This window comes from Macaca fascicularis, chromosome 2 (assembly GCF_037993035.2).
Source record: "Macaca fascicularis isolate 582-1 chromosome 2, T2T-MFA8v1.1".
NCBI classification, from domain to species: Eukaryota; Metazoa; Chordata; class Mammalia; order Primates; family Cercopithecidae; genus Macaca; species Macaca fascicularis.
Window position 1 is genome coordinate 64,718,595 of NC_088376.1, and position 17,970 is coordinate 64,736,564.

General features: G+C 35.9%; 1 long non-coding RNA gene across 1 annotated transcript in view; it reads left to right on the plus strand.

The window, feature by feature from the left end:
* LOC141409770 (uncharacterized) overlaps nt 1-7,803 on the plus strand; it is a 126,471-nt gene extending 118,668 nt beyond the window's left edge. The window contains exon 2 of the long non-coding RNA XR_012431800.1: nt 6,904-7,803. This is a non-coding gene — a long non-coding RNA (uncharacterized lncRNA). The remainder of the gene's footprint in view (nt 1-6,903) is intronic.
* The last annotated feature ends 10,167 nt before the right edge of the window (nt 7,804-17,970 follow it).

Below are 17,970 nucleotides of genomic sequence, written 5' to 3' on the forward strand. Positions count from 1 at the left end.
TTTCAGTCCAGAATTTCATATCCAGCTAAATTAATCTTCATAAGTGAAGGAGAAATAAAATTCTTTACAGACAAGCAAATGCTGAGGGATTTTGTCACCACTAGGCCTGCCTTACAAGAGCTAAATACAGAAAGGAAAAACTGGTACCAGCTACTGCAAAAACAAACCAAAATGTAAAGACCGTCAACACTATGAAGAAACTGCATCAACTAATGGGCAAAATAGTCAGCTAGCATGATAATGACAGGATCAAATTTACATATAAAAATATTAACCTTAAATGTAAATGGGCTAAATGCCCAAAATTAAATGAAGAGTCAAGACACATCAGGGTGCTGTATTGAGGAGACCCATCTCATGTGCAAAGACATACATAGGTTCAAAATAAAGAGATGGAGGAAGATTTACCAGGCAAATGAAAAGCAATATACGTAGGGGTTGCAATCCTAGTCTCTGATAAAACAGACTTTAAACCATCAAAGATCAAAAAAGACAAAGAAGGATAATGCTAAAAGGATCAATGCAACAAGAAGAGCTAACTATCCTAAGTATATATGCACCCAATACAGGAGCACCCTGATTTATAAAGCAAGTTCTTAGAAACCTACAAAGAGACTTAGACTCCCACACAATAATAGTGGGAGACTTTAACATCCCACTGTCACTATTAGACAGATCAATGAGACAGAAAATTAACAAGGATATTCAGGACTTGAACTTAGCTCTGCACCAAGTGGACGTAATAGACATCTACAGAACTCTCCACCTCAAATCAACAGAATATACATTCTTCTCAGCACCACATAGCACTTATCTTAAAACTGACCACATAATTGGAAGTAAAAAACTGTTCAGCAAATGCAAAAGAATAGAAATCATGACAGTCTCAGACCACAGTGCAATCAAATTAGAACTCAGGATTAAGAAACTCACTAAAAACTGCGCAACTGCATGGAAACTGAACAACCTGCTCCTAAGTGACTACTGGGTAAATGATGAAATTATGGCAAAACTAAGTAAGTTATTTGAAACCAATGAGAACAAAGACACAACATACCAGAATCTCTGGGACACAGCTAAAGCAGTGCTTAGAGGGAAATTTATAGCACTAAATGCCCATAGGAGAAAGCAGGAAAGATCTAAAATTGACACCATAACAACACAATTAAAAGAACTAGAGAACCTAAAGCAAACAAATTCAAAAGCTAACAGAAGACAAGAAATGACTAAGATCAGAGCAGAAGTGAAGGAGATAAAGACATGAGAATCCTTCAAAAAATCAATGAAACCAGGAGCTGGTTTTTTTGAAAAGATCAACAAAATAGATAGCCTGACTAATAAAGAAGAAAAGAGAGATGAATCAAATAGATGTAATAAAAAATGACAAAGGGGAGCTCACCACTGATCACACAGAAATACAAACTACCATCAGAGAGTACAATAAACACCTCTATGCAAATAAACTGGAAAATCTAGAAGAAATGGATAAATTCCTGGACACATATACCCTCCCAAGACTAAACCAGGAAGAAGTTGAATCCCTGAGTAGACCAATAACAAGTTCTGAAATGCAGGCAGTAATTAATAGCCTACCAATCAAAAAAATCCCAGGACCAGGCAGATCTACAGCTGAATTCTACCAGAGGTACAAAGAGGAGCTAGTACTGTTCCTTCTGAAACTATTCCAAACAATAGAAAAAGAGGGACTCCTCCCTAACTTGTTTTATGAGGCCAGCATTATCCTGATACCAAAACCTGGCAAAGATGCAACAAATAAAGACAATTTCAGGCCAATATCCCTGATGAACATTGATGTGAAAATCCTCAATAAAATACTGGCAAACCCAATCCAGAAGCACATTAAAAAATTTATCCACCACGATCAAGTTGGCTTCATCCCTGGGACAATATAGGCAAATCTGGTTCCATATAGGCAAATCAATAAATGTAATCCATCACATAAACAGAACCAATGATAAAAACCACATGATTATCTCAACATATGCAGAAAAGTCCTTCGATAAAATTCAATACCCCTTCACACTAAAAACACTCAATAAACTAGGTGTTGATGGAACACATCTCAAAATAATAAGAGATATTTATGACAAACCCACAGCGAATATTATACTGAATGGCCAAAGGCTGGAAGCATTCCCTTTGAAAACTGGTACAAGACAAGGATGCCATTTCTCACCACTCCTATTCAACATAGTATTGGAAGTTCTGGTCAGGGCAATCAGGCAAGAAAGAAATAAAGGGTATTCAAATAGGAACAGAGGAAGTCAAATTGTCTCTGTTTGCAGATGACATGATTGTATATTTAGAAAACCCCATTGTCTCAGCCCCAAAATTTCTTGAGCTGATAAGCAACTGTAGCAAAGTCTCACAATATAAAATCAAAAAGCAAAAATCACAAGCATTTATATACTCCAATAATAGACAAACAGAGAGCCAAATCATGAATGAAATCCCATTCACAATTGCTACAAAGAGAATAAAACACCTAGGAATACAGTTAACAAGGGATGTGAAGGACCTTTCAAGGAGACTACAAACCACTGCTTAAGAAAATAATAGAGGACACAAACATATGGAAAAACATTTCATGCTCATGGATAGGAAGAATCAATATCATGAAAATGGGCATACTGCCCAGAGTAATTTATGGATTCAATGCTATTCCCATCAAGTTACCATTGACTTTCTACACAGAATTGGAAAAAACTACTTTAAATTTCATATGGAACCAAAAGAGAGCCCATGTAGCCAAGACAATCCTAAGCAAAAAGAAAAAAGCTGGAGGCATCACACTATCTGACTTCAAACTATACTGCAAGGCTATGGTAAGCAAAACAGCATGACACTTGTACCAAAACAGATATATAGACCAATGGAACAGAACAGAGGCCTCAGAAATAACACCACACATTGACAACCACCTGATCTTTGACAGACCTGATAAAAACAAGCAATAGGGAAAGAGTTCCCTATTTAATAAATGATGTTGGGAAAATTGGCTAGCCATATGCAGAAAACTGAAACTGGACCCCTTTCTTACACCTTATACAATAATTAACTCAAGATGGATTAAAGATTTAAACCTAAGACCTAAAACTATAAAAAAATCCTAAAAGAAAACCTAGGCAATACCATTCAGGACTTGGGCATGTGCAAAGACTTCATGATTAAACACCAAAAGCAAGGGCAACAAAAGCCAAAATTGACAAATGGGATCTAAATAAACTAAAGAACTTCTGCACAGCAAAAGAAACTATCATCAGAGTGAACCAGCAACCTACAGAATGGGAGAAATGTTTTACAATCTATCCATCTGACAAAGGGCTAATATCCAGAATCTACAAGGAACTTAAACAAATTTACAAGAAAAAAAAAAAAAGACATCACAAAGTGGTTGAAGGACATGAACAGACACTTTTCAAAAGAAGACATTTATGTGGCCAACAAACATGAAAAAAATCTCATCATCACTGGTCATTAGAGAAATGTCATTCTAACTGGTGTGACATGGTATCCCATTGTGGTTTTGATTTGCATTTCTCTGATGGCCAGTGATGATGAGCCTTTTTTCATGTGTCTGTTGGCTGCATACATGTCTTCTTTTGAGAAGTGTCTTTTAGAAAGAAAGTGTCTTTTAGAAAAAAATTAATTTTCTTTTTGAAGAAAATTAATTAGTAAAATTCAATAACAATAAAATTGGGTAAAATTTAAATGTGTGTACTGCCATTCAGTTAAATGTTTGAGGTTGAAATTAATGCACCGATTATTTAGAGTATATCTAATTCTAAACTAATTGAAATGAATAATTTTGTCCTCTTTCCAAAAGCAACTTTTTAATCACAACTAATTTTGGTTAAAATTTTGTTGTAAAAGCCAAAATTGACAAATGGGATCTAATTAAACTAAAGAGCTTCTGCACAGCAAAAGAAACTACCATCAGAGTGAACAGGCAACCTACAGAATGGGAGAAAACTTTTGCAAACTACTCATCTGATAAAGGGCTAATATCCAGAACCTATGAAGAATTCAATCAAATTTACAAGAGAAAAACAAACAACCCCATCAAAAAGTGGGCAAATAATATGAACAGACACTTTTCAAAAGAAGACATTCATACAGCCACCAGACACATGTGCAAAGACTTAATGATTAAACACCAAAAGCAAGGGCAACAAAAGCCAAAATTGACAAAAGGACCATAAACTGGGTGGCTTACACAACAGAAAGTTTCTTATAATTTTGGAAGCCAGAAATTTGAGATCAAAGTGTTGTCAGGATTGGTTTCTTCTTCAACCTGTCTCTTTGGCTTGTAGGTGGCTGTCTTCTTCCTAAGTTTTCATGGGTTCATCTTTGTGCATGTTGGTGTCCTAGTCTCTCTCTTTCTTTCTTTCTTTCTTTCTTTCTTTCTTTCTTTCTTTCTTTCTTTCTTTCTTTCTTTCTTTCTTTCTTTCTTTCTTTCTTCCTTCCTTCCTTCCTTCCTTCCTTCCTTCCTTCCTTCCTTCCTTCCTTCCTTCCTTCCTTCCTTCCTTCCTTCCTTCCTTTCCTTTCTTTCTTTCTTTCCTTTCTTTCTTTCTTTCCTTTCTTTTTTTTTTGATATAGTCTTGCTCTGTTGCCCAGGCTGGAGTGCAGTAGTGCATGATCTCTACTCACTGCAACCTCTACCTCCTGGGTTCAAGCCATCCTCCCACCTCAGCCTCCCATGTAGCTGGGACTGCAGGTGTGTGCCACCATACTTGGCTAATTTGTGTATTTTTTTGTACAGACAGGGTTTTGCCATGTTGCTGAGGTTGGTCTTGAACTCCCAGGCTCAAGCGATCCACCAGTCTTGGCTTTTCACCTAATCTCTTCTTATAAGGACACCAGTCATTTTGAATTAGGACCCACTCTAATGGCTACATTTTAACTTAATTAGGTCTCCTTTTTTTCCCTCTCTCTTGCTCTTCCTTTGTTAGAGACTAGGTCTTGCTCTGTTGCTCAGGCTGGATACGAATTCCTGGGCTCAAGTAATCCTCACACTTCAGCCTCCCGAGTATCTGGGGCTACAGGCTCACACCCACTGTGTCAGGGTCCTAATTACCTCTTAAACGGCCTTGTCTTTAAGTACAGTCACATTCTCAGGTAATGAATTTTGGGAGAACACAGTTTAGCCCATGTCAGTCTTACTAATGCCCATCAGCAAACTGTTAGTTACATGGAATTAAAAACAAATCACTTGATTTTTGCCATAATTTTTTTCAGTAAAAAAAAATCAATAAATTCTTCCTTTGGTGAGAAATAAAGTTATATTAGATTTATTGTGGAAAAAGATGATCTTCATGGCACCTCTTAGTTCTGAAATTCTATTGTTTCACTATCTCTGTGTGCCGTTCTTCTTACCTTTCTCTGCCTCCCATAATTTCACAAGATTGAGTTTTAAATGTTAATATTTGGGAATATAAATCAGGAAACATTACATTTGAAACATATGATTAGGGCAACTGAGTTTCTATGATTTATGAAAAATTATAACAACAAATATTTGTGAATTAGTAGAAAATATTTAATAAAAGATTTGCTTATGTGGTTGGATAAACATTTATTACTTCAATTTTAAAAATATTTTTGCTTACTTATTATCAGTATTGTTAAATTCTAAGGGAAAAAACAGCAAGAGAGAAAGTACTTAAAGTACATTTAATGCTGATTTGAAAGTAATTTTATTATTCTTTAATAATTTAAAAGCCACTTTAGGACCATTGCCTCAATGGAAAAATCATGAGAAATAGTTATTTTTGAGTTTTTAATAAAAGGAACAAAGATGTCTATTGTTTATTGAACTTCTCTTTAGTATTTTTAACATTATAGCGTTTAATATATTGAAATATGAAGGGCATTATTTTCTCCATTTTATACAAGAGAAATACTGGGGCTCGTTTAAACATGTAAGAAGACAAAGGTAGGTAAATTATGAAGCTAGGAAGTGACAAAACTGACGTTCTAGACAAGGTTCACTTGTCTTCAAAATTGGTTCCTTTAACTGTTTTGCTGCAGTAAAAACTATCGTTACTAGAACTTGATGTGTGTTGAAAGAAAAGTTCCAAGAACATTCAGGTCAGATGTGGGATAATATAGAAGCCTACTCCCACAGGATGATGTGATCAGGACCTAGAATATAGCAATATTGCCAGGTGTGACAAGGATGAGCATGATCAACAAAAGATTCAAGTATAGATACATGATGTACTTAAGATTTTTGAGAAAGGGTAAAGACTGAGAAGACAAATCACAACTTTGATCCTGAATGATGTGCTGTTGTGTTGAAGAACTGTGAAAGTTAATATTTATACTGCAATCAAATTATTGCCAATAGCATTCTCCAGTCATAGCCAATATAAAAAAATTATCTTAATTTTCTATCATGGACACCTGGAGCAAAAACATCATGAGGAAATGATATCTAGAGTTATGTGATCAGTGTCAGCTCTCAGAAGTCGAGCAACACTAACTGAGAAAAATTTGGAGGGAACATAAACATTCAGTCCTTCAGTCCATGACACCATCTTAATCAATTTTAAGTGTATAGTTCAGTGCTGTTAAATATTCACATTGTTGTGTAATAGAGCTTCAGAACTTTTTCATCTGGCAAAACTAAAACTCAATACACATTAAACAACTCTTCATTTTCTCCTCTCCCTACCCCTGGTAACTATCATTCTACTTTTTATGTCTATGAATTTGACCGCTTTAGATACCTTATACAAATGGAATCATACAATAATTATCTTTTTGCAACTGTTTCACTTAGCATAATGTACTAGTCTTAGTCCATTTGTGCTGCTATAACGGATACCACATACTGGATAATTTATTTTAAACAATATATGTTTTTCTTATTTCTGACAGTTTTCAAGGCTGGGAAGTCCAAGATAAAGGGGCTGAAATCTGGCACACCTTCTTGCTGCATTATCCCATGGTGAAAGTTGGAAGGGCAAGAGAGTACATGTATGGGAAAGAAGAGAGGACGAAACACATCCTTTTATAAGAAATTCACTTCCATGATAATAAACCCATTCCTCTGATGAGGGCAGAACCCTGCGGCCTAAACACCTCTCATTCATCCCCACCTCTCAACACTGTTGCATTGGAAATTATCCAACATGTGTTTTGGAGGACTTATTCAATCCATAGCAGGACTCAAGGTTCATCCATGTTGTAGAATGTGACAGAATTTCTCTAGTGTTCAAAACCTGAATTATATTGTATTGCATGCATATACCTCTTTTTGTTTATTTGCTCATCCATCAATGGATACTTGAGTTGCATCCCCCTTTGGCTATTGTGACTAATGCTGCTATGGATGTTGGCTGGCAAATATCTCTTTGAGACCGATTTCAGCATTTTGGGGTATGTATCATGAAAGGAGATTGCTGGATCACATGGTAGTTCTATTTTTAATTTTTCGAGGAAACATTATACTATTTTCCTCAGTGGATAACATCATTTTACATTCCCACCAGTAGTGCACAGGGACTTTAATTTCTCTACATTCTTGCCAATACTCATTATTTTCTGCTACATATATTCTTAAATAAAGACTTATAACATGCCATATCATCTCTAGGGGTTATCCAAAAAGTAACATGCAATGTAATTTGCTGGAAACACTCTGGGTATCAGAAAGTTAATCGACCAGAAAAATGACAGTGCTATTTTATGTATGCACGAGGCATAAATTATGTACTATAATCTTAAGAGACTTGGATATTCTTGGGTATTCAATTAAAAAACTGATCCATGAGAAATTAACATTGTGTGTCTGTCATTTTTGTGTGAATTTCAATTTTCTGTGTCCCAAAGCATCATGAGAGCAGAGGAGTGAGTGAAAAGCTTTATTTTGAAAACATTTCAAATAAATATCCTAGATTGAATGCTGAAAATCTCCTGTAACATTAAGATTTGCTTTTAGTGAATGTTTTAGATAACTTTTGCCCAAACCTAGGACAGTTGGTGATGTGGAAAATGATAAATCTGACACATTTTTCCCGTTCTGAGGTAACTCTTTACAATGAAATAAATAGTCATGGCAGTTTATGCTGACCTGTTTCCTTTATGCTTCCAAAATTTCTTTGTTTAGTGTCAAAAGAAAAGAAAAGTTTAATGCTTGTGATTAATGACTCTGCTGTATGAAGTTACACAGCATAATTTATAGGGTACCTTATCATGCAAGCACCTCAAGCCTTTTTACAATAAAATGGAAAAGCATATAAACACAGAACTCATCCATAAATTAAAAATCCAATATTCAGTGTTAAATTAGTTGAAGCAATAATGCAAAGCTTTCTTCATAACCCAAATATAAGTTTTTCTTTAACCAAAACTTTCCACCCCTAATGGATGTCTTGTTTATTTTCTTGAATTTTCATTTTTATCTTTTTTCTTGAATTTTTCTCATATTTACAGTATTAAACTCTTATATTCTTACCATTTGAAGCTTGTCAAAACCTTATAATAGAACAAACATACTTAACCCACAGGCATACAAATTTGCTGTTAGTGAATTTTGTTCATATTTCATTGCTATAGCTTGAAAGATTTGCAGGTATACAGGGATAAATTTACAGAGTAGTTTTTTTATGTTCTTTTATCTCCAGATTTAATGTCTTTAGGTCTAATCATAATCTTGTTATAACGTTTTAGATTTGTGTATGCTTTTACAGAATATTTCACATTAATTTTATCTTTGCATCCTCACAATTATTCTATGAAGAAAGAAGGGCAAGAATTTTTACAGATCCATTTACAGATAAGGAAATAAAGTCAGAGGACAATTCAATGACATCTCCAATGTCACTCAGTAATTTAGTGATAAAAGCAAGGCTGGTGTTCTTGACTGCTCATTCTGATTTAATATGTGTCACATTATATAATGTTGCTGTAGGTCACTCAGAAAATGTGACTGATTCAAAGGGGTAATTTCCAATCAAACCATATTTAGATCATTTTTCTCGTTATATATGGCAAATGGTCTTCTGTAATAATTTAAAGTAATTGTTTGATGTCCAACTTTATGGTCTAGATAATGACAAAGGGAGAGCATCTGCCTTCTTTGGTGCTGTAGCCTTTGCACACTGGGGTCCTACAGCTTTTGAGGCTGACACAGGGACTGTAGGACACAGAGCTACTCATGTTGAATTATACTTTGAGTATGTAGTTTCCTTTTAAATGAGGTGAAAACGTCACATGTATGTCAAGAATGTTACCAGGAGTTTGGAACAGAGGGAAGGCACCATGTAAGATATGGTCTTTGCTCATTTGGAGAAGATGAAACAATACAGATGAGAAGCCACGATACAAACTTTTGGGCACAGAATAGGGGATGACTCATTCTGTATCAATAAGCACAGGCTATTTCTTAGAGCAGGGCATTGTCTCTTTCATACAATGGAATATCACAGATTGGAAGTGAGAAGTTGGGAGTGGGAGAGAGACTATTTCGCTGTTCTCATATACCTACAACAAAGGAAAATTAAGCTTTCCCTTCCCTATATACACTGTGCTTGAAAAGATTGCCAGTGGCCATCACATCGCCAGATTGATGGGCAAGTATCAGTTCTCCTTTTACACAACTTATTAGTAGCATTTTACGCAGTTGCTTATTCAGTCTCCTGGGAAAATTTTTCTTTCATTTAGCCTCCAGAATACCATTATCTCTTGGTTATTTTTCTCTCTCAATCTCCTGGTGGGAATTCTGCTTATTGTTCTGATCCCTATACATTACAATGATTTGGCAATCAAACTTTCAATCTCTGTTCTTCTTTTTCAACACCGTTTTTCTAGGTGACCCCTTCCAGTCCTGTGGAAAACGTTACCATTTGCCTGCTGGTGACTTTCAGACTTATATCTCTAGGCAGACTTCTCCCCAGGCAAATAAAAGTGCTCAACATATGTTTGTTAGATGAATTGTGGGATGAATCAAATAAATGGCAAATATGACTGTAAAATATGTGAGCATAATTAAACTCATTAAATTTAAGAAACAAATAGGTTTTACCATCTGAAGAAATACAGATCAAAACTTACAAGGGCATGAAAAATCAGGTCAATTTAACACTAATTGATGACTATAAGATAAAACAAAAAGTAAACAGCGTTTATTTTGCCAGTTTTTTATGGCTTGTAAACCACAAAGTGGAAGAAAATAAACTAGAACTGTAATTGTCTTCAACAAATGACTGCACAGAAGCCAGCCATGGTTGCCTAGGACATTAAGCCACTCTCTGTCATGGAATAAATGATAAAACAAATAATTGGATGTACAAACTAACTTTGCTACAGAAGTAGTGTCACTGTGGCATGGCCAAGGAGGTGAAACAGCTGACCCCAAGGGAGGTAGTGGATAGAAATCCAGGATGGGATAAAAAAAAGAAACCAAAAAGGAGAAAGCTTTAAGTCTGCAAAATATATGAATTCTAATATGCTTGATGATTTGGGAGTACTACCGCTGGCCCAGTCATCAGGGCTTTGCCTGCTCACCTCCCTGCCCTTCCCATGAGCATCTGGGGCATAGCACGCCCTCGGCAGTGCCACCATCTACCACATCTGAGACTACCTGGAGAAGCAAGCAGAGATGGAAGTCGTCAACAGAATAAGAGTGACTGAATAAAAGGATAGAGTTGAAAAGTAGAAGGTAACTCTTCCTGCTTCTTTCCTAGGGCTCTGAGAAACAGAAAGTTCCTCCACAGAGTATGTCACTGGGTGTAGGTAGAAACTCTTGAGGAAACTTCATGGGGCACATGAGACCCAAAAATGTGCTAGGACCAATCAAATATGTGTGTGTGTGTGTATATATATATATGTGTGTGTGCGTGTATATATATATGGTGAGTAAGTGTTGTTCATATGGTCCAATAAACAAGCAAAGTAAAGGGGCCTCAGGACATGACATGGGGTATGTGGCCCACAATGTGGCTCATGTTGGTGTTGTCTATCTGACTAAAGACAAGGTGGGAAAGCGAATGTCTTGGGGCATGCTAACAGTGGGGCATAGTCAGAGCTTGTTCGTCTCAGTGCAGGTCACTGTTCAGTAGGTTAGTTATTATTCTGAAGACTTTATAAAGCCAATTTGCAATGCTAGGCTAATAGCCTGTCAGTATGAGATTTTTGTAGGCAATCATTGTTTCAGCTCTGTTCTCCATGACTTTATTATTTGTCAAATTAATTTTTCTGCTGCATCTTGAAATGGGTTAGTGAATTAGTTTACTTGTTTCTTTGGTTTACTTGGTCTTGCTGTACACAACATTTTCTGCCTTTTGCGGTAGAGAGATAAGAATTCCCCAAAACGGCAAGCATGTTTCTCAGCGTGCAACTCGTCTTCCTATTTCCTAGTGAAAACTAGCATCACTTCTGGTTATATTTGGAAATCAATCTATTGAATGCCTTTGCAGCTGGGCTCTTGTCCAAGGTCTCAAAAGATGCCTTTTTCATGGGGAGAACAATGCAGATGCAAACAACATCAGTTACTCTTCACAAATGCTGCTACATTTTGAACTAAATAGTTGAAAGTCTGCAAGGTCATTTTTTATATTTACCAATCAATCCCCTCTATATCTTTTGTAGGCATTTTGACTCACTTTCAAATATGTACCCAAGCAGTGTGTATTTTATGGTCAACTCCTGTAGAATTGTAAATCGGCACTTAGGTCTCCCTGGGGTGTAGAGGCAGACGTGTGCATCAGATTTTTAATGCATGTTCACACTCTATTTCCAAAGAAAACACATCCAAATATTTGGGCCCAAGGGCTCTAGCTAGGCTAACCTTGTCCTCTTTCTTTTTTAGCCGTTGATTGTGCTTTTGCCATTAATTTTCTTTAAAATTCTACTTCATTGGTTTCCAAGGTGTGCTGCACATTAGAATCACCTGGAGATCACTAAAAATTCTTGGTGCTTGGTACCCACTCCCAGATACGATTCAATTGGTACGGGGTGAGAGCTAAGCATTGGGACTTTTAAGGCTCCCAGGTGATTCTAATAGGCAGCCAACATTGAGAACCATCATTCCACTCTGTTGCTTTATGTACGGCTAGTTATAAATAACTGGATATAAGGGCGGGAGCGGTGGCTTACGTCTGTAATCCCAGCACTTTGGGAGGCTGAGGTAGGTGGGTCACGAGGTCAGGAGATCGAGACCATCCTGGCCAACATGGTGAAACCTCGTCTCTACTAAAAATACAAAAAAATTAGCTGGGCGTGGTGGTGCGTGCCTGTAATCCGAGCTACCTGGGAGCCTGAAGCAGGAGAATTGCTTGAGTCAGGAGTTGGAGGTTGCAGTGAGCCGAGATCACGCCACTGCACTCCAGCCTGGCGACAGAGTGAGACTCCGTCTCAAAAACAAACAAACAAACAAACAAATAAATAAAGAGGGAAAAAAAAGAAAGCACCAGACATTCCCTGGTTTGGAGTCTTCTTGAAATCTTTGAAGTAAGATGAATCTTCATTCATATACCATAACCGAAAAGATGGATTTTTCAAGTACTCTTCTAGCATGAAAATTACTTGGCTTTACAACATTTCAACATTGCCAGCTGCTTCCAGAAGAGTGAAACCTCTTGTGAGTCTTGTGTATTTGAGACATTAGTTGGAAATCAGGTGACGTGTTGAGACTGTACAAAAGTCTTTTAGATAATATTCATACAAATTTTCTAGGTTGAGTTTGTTACTTTCTTTATGCCTTTCTTTAATCTGAATTTCTTTGTTTCTTAATTTCTTTGTTTCTGGGGGCTACAAATATTAGAGAAAAAACAAAAACAAAAGTAAAAAGTAAAAACAAAAACGAACTACAATTGCTTCAGTGCAGGGTGGCGTGTTAGGAGAGCATGAATGACTTATGTCAAATTTTATTACTGATTTATTGAAACAAGATTTAATTGTAATTTGTTTTGATTGGATGAGAATTTAAATTACAATTGAGAAAGTTATTAAGTCAAACATACCGAAATTCCTCTAAGATGTAATATGACCCTTCTCTCTGGTAAATGTGCTTGAAAAATGTATCCCATTTCTTTTAAGCACTAAACAAAAGCAGTCATTATTTAGAAGAACCAAGATAAAAGGTATGTGAATAAGGATTTTTCTTCTAGCACTAAATAGTTCACATAGTCCCTTGAACTGAAGTGCAACTCTTTTGTGGTCTGAATTAATTTTCTCTTGGGGAAAAAATAATCTGTTACTTTTTAATTTTAAAACTAAAAAAGTGATCTTCTGTTTGGCCCAGAAAGTTCAAAACAATTAGAGTGGATGTCTTAATGAGTAAGAAATTAGTTATTTGTCTTTCTTGTGAAAATAACATGCTGAGTTAGAAAAAATAAAAGGATAATTTTATTTCAGAGAAGGTGGGTACAATTACCTCTCAGTAAACCGTCTTCTAGAATGCCTAATCTGAAGTTAGGGTTTGGTAAGAAGAGAGACATATCTTGACTTCCCAGAACCTAACCACACCTCACTGGGCTCTTTTTCACATTTAGATTTAGAAGATGTTTCTGCATTAGCAGGAAATGCTTGAGGAAAAGTTAAAAGAAATTTTTTCAACTGAGATGCTATTTGAAATTAGTAATTCTATTATTTATTTATATACCAATTCTGCTTCTTTAATTTAGATCAGATAACTCTGACTTTCCAGAGAAAATTTAAGCTATTTCCTGATGCAAGAATTTTAAAAATGGTTTTTTAAGCATAGGCGTTTAAGTATTTAGGGTTACTGAATTGCCAAGATGGAAGAGAACCTGCTATGTCATCAAACTTTAATATTTGCCACCTGTGTTTAAAATTATTATATTTATCTTGAGAGTATATTTAAAACTTTACTTGACACAAAAAAGTGATAAGTAAATAGAAAATGACAAATTTTCTCTAGAATTCTAGATTATTTTATCTTACATCTACAGGTATGTAAAAAGACTGAATGAGCCAATACTTTGAATAAGTGAAAATTGTGGTAAAATAAGAAAACAAGGATCTAGAAGCAGAAATACCATTTGACCCAGCAATCCCATTACTGTGTATGTACTCAAAGGAGTATAAATCATTCCGCTATAAAGACATATGCACATGTATGTTTATTGTGGCACTCTTCACAATAGCAAAGACTTGGGACCAACCCAAATGCCCATCAATGATAGACTGGATAAAGCAAATGTGGCACATATACACCATGGAATACTATGCAGCCATAAAAAAGAATGAGTTCATATCCTTTGCAGGGACATGGATGAAGCTGGAAACCATTATCCTCAGCAAACTATCACAGGAACAGAAAACCAAACACCGCATGTTCTCAATCATAAGTGGCAGTTGAGCAATGCGAACACATGGATACAGGGAGGGGAACATCACACACTGGGGCCTGTCAGGGAGTGAGGGAGAAGGGGAGAGAGAGCATTAGAACAAATAGTTAATGGATGTGGGGCTTAAAACTTAGGTGATGAGTTGATAGGTGCAGCAAACCACCATGGCACATGTATACCTGGGTAACACGCCTGCTCATTCAGCACATGTATCCTAGAGCTTAAAGTAAAATAAAAATAAATAAATAAAAAGAAAAAAAAATTTCTAGTCTATTTTTAAAAGAAAAGGCTTCTAGCATTTACTGTGTATTAGAATCACCTGGGAGGTTTTAAAAATCCCAATGCTCAGCTCTCACTCCATACCAATTAAATCATAAAAGAACTGAAAGTAATTTGTTTAATTTTATATACAGAATATATATAATATACATGTATGTAGAAATAGATTTCTAATGCGTATATATTTCTAACATACATATGTAGAAGCATATTTCTACATATATATGTAAATTGATCTATTTGTGGCACAAAACTAAAGAGTAACTTAAACAACATAATGTATTGTTTCACAGCTCTGGAGCCTGAATGTCCAAGATAAAGGTGTCAGCAAGTTTGCTTCCTTCTGAGGCAGTGAGAAAGAATCTGATGCGTGCCCTTCTCAGTTTCTGCTGGTTTGATGTGATCTTCGGCATTCCTTGACTTATAGAAGCATCACTCCATGTCTGCTTTCTTTCACGTGGCATTCTGTCTGTGTGAGTGTCTGTTTCTAGGTCCAAATTTCCCTTTTTTGTAAGGACCAGTCATATTGAATTAAACCCACCCTAATGATTTCATTTTAAGTTGATTACCTCTGTTCAGAAATCATGACTAGTGATATTTGAGTAGGGGAAAGGCTAATCTCAAGGTAGAGAAATTTGCTTCTGTAGACTTCCAAGCTGAAACTAATCCAAATTGCAGGAGGAGAAGAGTTTAACTGTAAATAAAGATCAGAATGTTCGCTATTATACAGGATTTAACATCATTTTAGTACTGATATAAGATTATTTTGTGGCTAAAGAAAATCAAATAACTTAAAAATCATTAAATATTGATGGGAAAATTTTGAGGTATGGCAATATTATGAAAAATACAACAAAATAGCTTAGGTATTTGAATTTAAAGGTGGATGGACTAAGAAAAAAATTGTTTTTTGTTGAATTCTATGGAATTCTACTTTTTGACTGTGATATTTCTAGGAATGTTAACTGTTTTATATTAAGAAATGTTTTTCACTAAATACTAATAAACACATACGGTGTCTGGCCCAATGCTAAGCATTTAGGGATCATTATTTTCAATTCTCACTAAAAACTTGCAGGTATTATTAAGTATTATTACTTTACTAACCACAGAAAGATTACATAACTTGGCCAAATTGCTCAAATTCTGCCTGGCTCCAAATTTTTCTATAAACCAAATACTCTATAATCACTTTCCATAACTCTGTTTGTCAAAAGTAAAGAAAATGGTTTAGTGCTTTTCCTACAGTGAAAAATCAACAAATATTGAAGTAAATTGAATATAATCAGGCTTAGAAACTGACGCAGTGATGAAAAATTGTGATAATAGTCATTGCTTACTATTACATATTAGGATATACATTACATATTAGGAGATAAAGCAGTTGTTCAAATATCATTTAAGCAGCTGATCTGGCCTTTTCCTCAGTGTTCTAATATTTCAGACATTTTTCACCTATAAAATCATCACACCCAAATTTTATACTTACCAATGCAATAATTTCTAGCTGGTGACAAATTCAAATCAAGCATTTTTAATATTTGAAATATTTTGGAATAGAAAAACTCCACAGAATATTTTTTTTTAAAGAATAATTTGTGTTTGTTTGCCTGAGGGGGAAAATATTTTCAGGAGAAAGCAGAGAGAATGAAAAAGGAAAAAAGTGCTATATTTTCAAGTTCTAAAAATGGGGTTACCTTTATGTTACCTTTATTCTGACTTGGAAGTATGTTTCAGAGTATAAAATTTGGGATTGCCGCAAGCCAGTACCAATAGAAGAAATATTAGCATTTATAGTTTAGGCTGGAATTTACTGCTAGTCTTCTGCTATGATTCCAGTGATTCCGAATGACCCAGTTTGTACATGGTCACTCAACACACCCACACACAAATCCACAGACACTATATGTATAACTCTAAAAGTGAAAAAAGACATTTTTCCTTATCTACCTTAGAAAATGGCTATGAGGATTAAATAACTTATATAATCATCTATATGTGAGAAAGAAGTGCGATTCTTATTTGAGGCCTAACTCATATACACAGGTATCCACATAAACATATCATACATTTATATGTGCGGTTTAATTTCATTGAATGCCCTAGACTATGCTTAGTATAAAAAATGCATTTAAGTGTATAATCTTACTGGAGGGACAAGATTTATCTTCAAGGGTCTCTTGGGATAATATGAGAGAATATACTTTGGTAACATATAGAAGCAATGCAGATGTACATGACCACAGTATTTCCTCTTGCTGTGAAAGCGTCCCATTACTATTGCTCTGAAAAACACAAATTCAGGATTAAGGAACCTGTGTACTGTTCCCTAGGGATTCCTTTTGCCTGGTAGCTGGAGATAGTGCTAACAGCTCACATCATTTATATATGAATTCTTTCCTCCCGTGTCTCCTCTGTGCTTTGCCATTCTCTTAACTTCCCCAATTATGACTGGAGTCTATTGAAGAGCAGCCTGGCTTTCCTTCTCTAAAACTTCTCTGCTTTGGTTTCTGTGCTGTTATTTCCACAAGTGACCTGCGTATTTGAAGCTGTGTTATGTATCCAACGACCCTTATCCAGCATTTGTTGAGGGTAGTTCCCAGGGCAGGATAGTTCCTCACCACTTTTTACCTATCCAGTGTATGTGCAGAGTGTACACTAATGTCCAGAGAAATTCTCCAGCAAAATGCTTGCAGCTGGGAGATAGCAGGTGTGGTCAGAAATGATGACTGCCAAGAGGATACAAATAGGATGCCAACATTTGTTAGAGTGGATAACCATTTTCTTGTGTTAGGGCTTAGCAACAAATATTTTTTGTCCTTGTCAAGGTTATTATTGCCCTAGGATTTCTAGTATGCAAAGACTTTGGAGAGGAGTTGGTGCTACAGGCTGAATTTTGTCCCTCTCACTTCCCTGGTCAATTCATATATTAAGGCTCTAACTACCAATGTGATGGTATTTGGGGATAAGATCTTTGCAAGGTAATTAGATTTCAATGAAGTCATGAGAGTAGGGCTCTCATGATGGGATTAGTGTCCTTATAAGAAGGGGAAGAGACAGCAGAGCTCTCTTTTCACCATCTGAGGACACAGTGAGAAAGCAGTGGTCTTCAAGTAAGGAAGAGAGCCTTACCAGGAACCAGACATACCAGCACCTTGATCTACAACTTCCCAGACTCCAGAACTGTTAGAAATAAATATCTGTGGTTTTAGCCATCTAGCCTATGGTATTTTGTTATGGTAGCCCTCATGATCTCTGAATAGCCTTTGGGTCATTCTTTTAAATCATTGGGCCTTCTGGAAATAGTGGAATCAGTGCCCCAGACTCAGTTTTCCAAAGTATGAAGCTAGGA